The 8,909-nt window shown below is 48.1% G+C and overlaps 1 non-coding gene across 1 annotated transcript; it reads left to right on the top strand.

Moving 5' to 3' along the window:
* Positions 1–8,553: 8,553 nt before the first annotated feature.
* On the top strand, positions 8,554–8,635 carry TRNAL-UAG (transfer RNA leucine (anticodon UAG)). The gene has a single exon. It is a non-coding gene; the product is annotated as a tRNA-Leu (tRNA).
* The last annotated feature ends 274 nt before the right edge of the window (positions 8,636–8,909 follow it).

Below are 8,909 nucleotides of genomic sequence, written 5' to 3'. Positions count from 1 at the left end.
AAGGATTGTAGGAATCCAGTCTGTACACATTGACTCCTCCTCATACTCCAGTTCCTCTGAATCAGCGCTGCAGGAGCCGTCACGGCCCACCTCCACATCGACCCGTGAACGGTTACCTGTTATGATGACCGATATGAGCACAGCCGTGGCCAAACGTCAACAGGCCGTATTAAAATTAATTTCTTTGGGGAATCGAAGCCACACAGCGCAGGAGCTCTGGAATGCCATCAAGCAGCAGAGCGACGTGTGGTTTGTGCCAGCGAATCTCCAGCCAGGCATGGTAGTCAGTGACAATGGCCAAAATCTGGTGCAGGTCTGGGCCTAGGCAACCTCACTCACATCCCATGTCTGGCATATGTGCTCAACTTGGTCGTGCAGAGTTTTTTGAGGGACTATCCGGATCTTGATGCACTGCTTCACAAGGTCCGCATAGAGTGCGCTCACTTGCGGCGTTCCAGCAACGCAAGATCACGCATTGCAGCTCCGCAGCGCCGATTACGTCTTCTGGAACATCGCATCATATGTGACCTACCCACCAGGTGGAATTCAACATTACATATGTTGGAGAGGTTCTGTGAGCAGCAGGCAGCAGTAATGGAGCACCAGCTGCAGCAGGCGCAAACAAGTCGCAGTGCGCGCCGTTCACACTTCACCACCACTGAGTGGGCCTCTATGAAGGACATTTGCCAGTTTTTGCGTGCCTTCGATTATTCCACGCGGATGGCGAGTGCGGATGATGCACTAGTCAGCATGACTATCCCCCTTATCTGCCTGCTTGAAAAAACACTGCAAGCACTAAGGGACGAGGTTTTGGAATAGGTGGAGGATGAGGAGTCACAAATGCCATCTGCTTCTCTACAGTCTGCGCAACGTGGTTCCTCACAAAAGCCTAGGCAGGGGACACTTTGTGAGGAGGATGAGGAGGAGTTAATGGATGGGGAAGACATCTGTCCAGAGGAGGAAGGTACACAATGCTCTAGTAGTCAGTATTTAGAGCAAGGGTGGGGTGATTCAGAGCAGGCAGAGATCACGCCTCAAGCAGGGGACAGCGTTTCTTGGCCAGTTGGCAGTCTGCAGCACATGGTTTATTTCATGCTGCAGTGCCTGAGAAACGACCACCGCATCGCCCATATTCTCAACACGGCTCATTATTGGGTGTCCACCCTCCTAGATCCTCGCTACTGGGACAACTTACAAAGCCTCATAACACCGTTGAACCGGGAGCGTAAAATGCGGGAGTACCATGACGCACTGGTGCATTCCATCATGTTCTCCATTCCAACCAAGAGCAGTGCTGCTAGTGCTTTACAAAGCAGCTCAGTGCGTTGAGGCAGTGGAGGAAGCTCTGCAAAAAGAGGGAGCAGAAGCAGCGCCTCAGTACAAGGCAAGACCAGTATGGCCGAAATGTGGCAAAGTTTTGTGTCCCCGCCGCCACAAATGTCTACACCATCACAGACGGCTCCAGTCAGCAGGAGGCAACGTTTCCGTCAGATGGTGACAGACAACAGGTCTTGTCCTCTTAGTGTACTCCCTAATGGCTCTTCTCCCTTCAAGTTTTGGATCTGTAAGCTGGATACATGGCCAGAGCTTAGTCAGTATGCATTGGAGGTGCTAGCTTGCCCTGCTGCTAGTGTATTATCGGAACGCGTCTTTAGTGCGCAGGTGATGTACTAAAAGACCGTCGCATGCGACTATCCTCCGATAACATTCACCGGCTTACTTTTCTCAAAATTATCAAGGCCTGGATCTCTCATGAATTTGCCAGTCCTCTTCCAGAATAAATAATTGGTTGGCAACAGTATCCAGGTCTCCTGTTGTGTTCATGTTTCTAACACCTGAACTGTAATCCCTGAGCTCCAACACCGCCAGTTGGCGCTCGGAAGTGCCGTCTGCACAGTCAACACTTGCTGCCGTATTATTGGGGTTCAGTAACGTCAGCTGTTCCCCTGCTGTGCGGACTGCAATTTCTCCTGCTCTGTCCACATTCTTACTACTACAGATTTTAAAGTTGCTCCAATTACACCTCTGGCTCCTCTGTTTTCAGTGTTATCCCTGAGCTCCAACACCACCAGTTGGTGCTCAGAAGTGCCGTCTGCACAGTCAACACTTGCTGCCGTGTAATTGGGGTTCAGTAACGTCAGCTGTTCCCCTGCTGTGTGGATGGCAATTTCTTCTGCATTCCACATTCTCACTACTACAGATTTTAAAGTTGCTCCAATTACACCTCTGGCTCCTCTGTTTTCAGTATTAACCCTGAGCTCCATCACCGCCAGTTGGCGCTCGGAAGTGCCGTCTGCACAGTCAACACTTGCTGCCGTGTTATTGGGGTTCAGTAACGTCAGCTGTTCCCCAGCTGTGTGTCCGGCAAATTCTCCTGCTTTGTCCACATCCACTGTACTACTGATTTAAAACTTTCTCCAATTACACCTCTGGCTCCTCTCATTTTAGTATTTACCCTGTGCTCCAATACCGCTAGTTGCTGCTCAGAAGTGCTGTCTACACAGTCAACGCTTGCTCCAGTGTTATTGGGGTTCAGTAACGTCAGCTGTTCCCCAGTTGTGTGCCCGGCAAATTCTCCTGCTCTGTCCACATTCACACTACTGCAGATTTTAAAGTTGCTCCAATTACGCCTCTCGCTCCACTCTGTTTTTAGTATTTACCCTGAGTTCCAGCACCGCAAGCTGTTTCCCAGCAGTGTCTTTGGCACGGGTACTCCCTCCTGCCCAGCCTGGTTCCAGCACGCCAGCTGTTTCCGGGTAGTGTCAACGTCACTTTGCCTTCAATGCCTTGTCCTGTCGTGTTGCGGTCGGGTTAGCCGACTCTATGGTGCCTGCAGTTTAGGTGACTCCTATGTGGGCTGCGGGATCTGGCAATGAAGGCTGGTTCCATAGTGCCTATAGGACAAGCACCCATTGTAGGACTGTGGGTTTTGGTAACTGCGGCCGGCTCGCGGCCTTGAAACTTTTTTTTACATGGGTACCTTATGCTACCCATCCGGGTTTCAGTACCGTAAGCTGGTCCTCGGTAGTTCCATTTGCTCTTGTACCTTCTGCTACCCATCCAGGTTCCAGTACCATCAGCTTGTTCTCGGTAGTGTCTTTGGCACAAGTACTCCCTCCTGCCCAGCCTGGTACCAGCACGCCAGCTGTTTCCGGGTAGTGTCAAGGTCACTTTGCCTCCAATGCATTGTTCTGTCATGTTGCGGTCGGGTTAGCCGACTCTATGGTGCCTGCAGTTTAGGTGACTCCTATGTGGGCTGCCGGATCTGGCAATGAAGGCTGGTTCCATAGTGCCAATAGGACAAGCACACCCTGTAGCACTGTGGATTTTGGTATCTGCGGCCGGCTCGCGGCCTTGAAACTTTTTTTTACATGGGTACTTTCTGCTACCCATCCGGGTTCCAGTACCGTCAGCTGGTTCTCGGCAGTGCCTTTGGCTTAGGTGCCTCCTTCTCGGTATCCAAGTTCCACGAATGTCTGCTGGTCCTTGGTAGTGCTTTCTGGCACAGGAACCTCCTGCTTACTAACCGAGTTCCAGTACTGTCAGCTGGTCTTTGGTAGTTCCATTGGATCTTGAACCTTCTGCTACCCATCCGGGTTCCAGTACCGTCAGCTGGTCCTCAGTAGTTAAATTTGCTCTTGTACCTTCTACTACCCATCTGGGTTCCAGTACTATCAGCTGGTTCTCGGCAGTGCCTTTGGCTTAGGTGCCTCCTTCTCGGTATCCAAGTTCCACCAACGTCTGCTGGTCCTTGGTTGTGCTTTCTGGCACAGGTACCTCCTGCTTAGTAACCGAGTTCCAGTACCGTCAGCTGGTCTTCAGTAGTTCCATTGGCTCTTGTACCTTCTGCTACCCATCCGGGTTCCAGTACCGTCAGCTGGTCATCGGTAGTTTCATTTGCTCTTTTACCTTCTACTACCCATCCGGGTTCCAGTACCGTCAGCTGGTTCTCGGCAGTGTCTTTGGCACGGGTACTCCCTCCTTCCCAGTTTTGTTCCAGCACGCCAGCTGTTTCCAGGTAGTGTCAACGTCACTTTGCCTCCAATGCATTGTCCTGTCGTGTTGCAGTCAGGTTTGCCGACTCTATGGTGCCTGCAGTTTAGGTGACTCCTATGTGGGCTGTGGGATCTGGCAATGAAGGCTGGTTCCATAGTGTCAATAGGACAAGCACCCCCTGTAGAACTGTGGGTTTTGGTAACTGCGGCCGGCTCGCGGCCTTAAAACTTTTTTTTACATGGGTACCTTCTCCTACACATCCGGGTTCCAGTACCGTCAGCTGGCTCTCGGCAGTGCCTTTGGCTTAGGTGCCTCCTTCTCGGTATCCAAGTTCCACCACCGTCTGATTGTCCTTGGTAGTGCTTTCTGGCACAGGTAACTCCTGCTTAGTAACCGAGTTCCAGTACCGTCAGCTGGTCTTCGGTAGTTCCATTGGCTCTTGTACCTTCTGCTACCCATCCGGGTTCCAGTACCGTAAGCTGGTCCTCGGTAGTTCCATTTGCTCTTGTACCTTCTACTACCCATCCGGGTTCCAGTACCGTCAGCTGGTTCTCGGCAGTGTCTTTGGCACGGGTACTCCCTCCTGCCCGGCAAGGTTCCAGCACGCCAGCTCTTTCCGGGTAGTGTCAACGTCACTTTGCCTCCAATGCGTTGTCCTGTCGTGTTGCGGTCGAGTTAGCCGACTCTATGGTGCCTGCAGTTTAGGTGACTCCTATGTGGTCTGCGGCATCTGGCAATGAAGGCTGGTTCCATAGTGCCAATAGGACAAGCACGCCCTGTAGGACAGTGGGTTTCGGTAACTGCGGCCGTCTCGCGGCCTTGAAACTTTTTTTTACATGGGTACCTTCTGCTACCCATCCAGGTTCTAGTACCGTCAGCTGGTTCTCGGCAGTGCCTTTGGATTAGGTGCCTCCTTCTCGGTATCCAAGTTCCACCAATGTCTGCTGGTCCTTGGTAGTGCTTTCTGGCACAGGTACATCCTGCTTAGTAACCGAGTTCCAGTACCGTCAGCTGGTCCTCGATAGTTCCATTGGCTCTTGTACCTTCTGCTACCCATCCGGGTTCCAGTACCGTCAGCTGGTCCTCGGTAGTTCCTCAGCCTTCTTGTACCTTCTGCTACATTTCCAAGTTCAAGATTTTTGAAATGGTTCTTGGTAATTACTCTGGATCTCCCTGATGAGTACCCTGAAGGCGAGGACCCTGAAGACCAACCCAAAGAAGACGAGGATCCCGAAGACGACGACCCTGAAGACGAGGAACCTGAAGACCACCCCGAAGAAGACGAGGATCATGAAGACCACCCCGAAGAAGACGAGGACCCCGAAGATGAGGACCCTGAAGACGAGGACCCTGAAGACCAACCCAAAGAAGACCAAGAAGATGACCCTGAAGAAGTTGACCAAGAGGACAAAGAAGAGAAGACAACCACCAAGATACAGAAGAACAAGGGACAGAAAACCAAGAAGCAGAAGTACAAGAAGCTGCAGAACAAAAAGCGGAAGAACATTAAGCATAAGACTAAAAATCAGAGCAAAAGATAATATCTAAATTATAAGCAGAAGATGACTAAGCAATGTATGGGGGTGAGTCCATTCCTCCTCATGGTGCCACTGGAAAAGACCTGCTGCTGCAGGCCAAACTGAGCGCGGACAAATCCTGTTGCAAATCTTTTGTGACGGGCAGAACGAAAGGTGTAATGTTCATACTTTTATAGATAACAACTACAGGAATAAAATAAGAATATGTCACAAATAAGAATATGAAGAATATGATGAAGAAGTAGAATATGAAGAAGAATAATAGTTGAATAAGAAGAATATGAAGAATGTAAAAAAAAAGAATAATACGAAGAAGGTGAAGAAGAAGATGAAGAAGGTGAAGAAGAAGTGGATGAAAAAGATGCTGATGCTGAGGATGATGAAGGAGAAAGTGTTGGAGAAGTAAAAAAGAAGGTGAAGAGCATGGAAGTAGTGAACATAAATATCTGACAAAATATAAAAATACTTAACATAGTCAATATTTCCATAACTCAGAACGTCTTTAAAAAAATATTAATTCCTGCTATTCCATTTGATTGGGCTAAACCTCTATGCCTTTATTGTCTCCCCCACCTCCCCCAATACATTCTACATTATTCTTAGTTGTTTTCCTTCATGGAGAATTAACCTACAATGAAAGAAAGGGTTTATTTTCATTCCGATATTTCTGTCCCATTGACATGCATTGGTTTCCGGTATCGGAATCGGCGATATCCAATACTTTTCGGGTATCGGTCCAATCCAATCCGATCCGATATTTGCCGATATCGGAAGGTATCACTCAACACTAATGGTCCGACCGCATCACTCGACTGAAACTGCCCTGACCAAAGTCACCAACGACCTACTAAATGCCAAATCCAAGCGACACTACTCCATCCTCCTCCTTCTGGACCTGTCATCTGCCTTTGACACAGTGGACCATTCCCTCTTACTCCAGATTCTCTCATCTCTTGGCATCACGGACTTGGCTCTATCTTGGATCTCCTCATACTTAACAGACAGGACATTCAGCGTCTCCCACTCACGCACCACCTCCTCATCTCGCCCCCTATCTGTCGGTGTCCCCCAAGGTTCAGTTCTAGGACCTCTGCTCTTCTCCATCTACACCTTCGGCCTGGGACAGCTCATAGAGTCTCACGGCTTTCAGTATCACCTCTATGCTGACGACACACAGATCTACCTCTCTGGACCCGATATCTCCTCCCTACTAACCAGAATCCCACAATGTCTGTCTGCCATCTCATCCTTCTTCTCCGACAGGTTTCTAAAACTCAACATGGATAAAACAGAGTTCATCATCTTTCCACCCTCTCATTCACATCCCCCATCCGACCTATCTATCAACGTCAATGGCTGTTCACTCTCCCCAGTCCCACAAGCTCGCTGCCTTTGGGTAACCCTGGACTCTGATCTCTCCTTCAAGCCACATATTCAAGCCCTTTCCACCTCCTGCCGACTCCAACTCAAAAACATCTCCCGGATCCGTGCATTCCTCAGCAAAGACTCTGCAAAAACACTAGTGCATGCCCTCATCATATCCCGCCTCGACTACTGCAACCTCCTGCTCCGTGGCATCCCTTCCAACACTCTTGCACCTCTCCAATCTATCCTAAACTCTGCTGCTCGACTAATCCACCTGTCCCCCCGCTATTCCCCGGCCTCTCCTCTCTGTCAATCCCTTCACTGGCTCCCTATTGCCCAGAGAATTCAGTTCAAAACTCTAACCATGGCATACAAAGCCATCCACATCCTGTCTCCCCCATACATCTGTGACCTAGTCTCCCGGTACTTACCTGCACGCAACCTCCGATCCTCACAAGATCTCCTGCTCTACTCCCCTCTTATCTCCTCCTACCACAATCATATACAAGATTTCTCCCGTGCTTCCCCCCTACTCTGGAACTCTCTACCCCAACATATCAGACTCTCGCCGACCGTGGAAACCTTCAAAAGGAACCTGAAGACCCACCTCTTCCGACAAGCCTACAACCTGCAGTAAACACCACTGCACGACCAGCTCTACCCTCACCTACTGTATCCTCACCCATCCCTTGTAGACTGTGAGCCCTCGTGGGCAGGGTCCTCGCTCCTCCTGTACCAGTCGCTGACTCGTTTTGTTAAGATTATGTAAATGCTTTGGTTATGTATATCCCTATCACATGTAAAGCGCCATGGAATAAATGGCGCTATAATAATAAATAATAATAATAATAATAATAATAGTGGTCAATAATGATGTTGAGAAGACTGAACTTTTAAATTCCTATTTTTCTGTGTTCTATAAGAAAGCAAATGTAACATCAAGTGATCTTCACTGTGCTGTAGAAGAAAAGGAACATGTGAACAAGTCATACGTATGAATACTGCATATGAGTGGTCATGTTGGCTTTAGGCATCAGAATTATTTACATAATTTACGATCCTTGTTACATCTATGTCAGTTAAATCAATGATCAATCATTCTCAAGATTTGCCAAAATCAATCTTGGTCAAAAGAAGTCTAACTGCTAGCTCATATCCCTGCTGCCTTTTTAGGTTTATCAACACAGGATGAGCAGAGTGATTAGCAAACATAAACAGAGGACTGCTGCTTCTGCTGCTTTCCAGTAAGTCACCCTAGTGATGGATTCACAGCTACACTGCTCTGCACTGCTGTATAATGTCTTCCTTGCTGCTGATTCTGATTATCTGTTACGTACAGGCAGGGGTGTAGGAATCCTTCATGTTTGAGTGTCCTGTAAATGGGAGATCATAGCAGGTAATCTATACCACCTAATTCAGTGATATCTAAAAATTAGCGGATAAGCCAACAGAGGAAAGATTAGTTAAATATCTGGATACAAGTCATATGTTTTGTAAAATGGTGCCCCAGAGTCATTGCACAAACAAATCCCTGATAATTATGTTGCTGTTGCATAATAACATTGGTCTTTTTGTCGAATTGGATATAAAATATTTTCTGCCACTTACATCAAAAGCAAACTTCTGATATAAATAACTTTGAGCATCTATATGAGGTAGCGTGGCCGAGTGGTCTAAGGTGCTGGATTTAGGCTCCAGTCTCTCTGGAGGAGTGGGTTCAAATCCCACTGCTGCCATTATTTATTTGGATCAAATTTTTACCAAAAATTAGGAAACGGTTGAGGAAGTAAAGGGGATTGAGAACTTAGGAGGCAGCGATCATGCTATCTTATCATTTTGTACTACAAAAGGAGGAAAACCTGCGAAAACTGAGATTTTAAGATTGGACTGTAGAAATGCAGTTTTTAATGGACTCAGTAAAAAGGAAGGAAAGGTAGGATGTTCTAAAGAAAAGAAATGTCCAGGAAGTATGAAAATTTTGCTAAATTAAATTCTTACTGCACAATCAGT

The sequence above is a fragment of the Phyllobates terribilis genome, unplaced genomic scaffold (genome assembly GCF_046119375.1).
Source record: "Phyllobates terribilis strain yellow unplaced genomic scaffold, ASM4611937v1 Scaffold_11__3_contigs__length_659146591, whole genome shotgun sequence".
NCBI lineage: Eukaryota > Metazoa > Chordata > Amphibia > Anura > Dendrobatidae > Phyllobates > Phyllobates terribilis.
The sequence above is the reverse complement of the archived record's forward strand: the minus strand, read 5'-3'. Positions and strand labels throughout refer to the sequence as shown.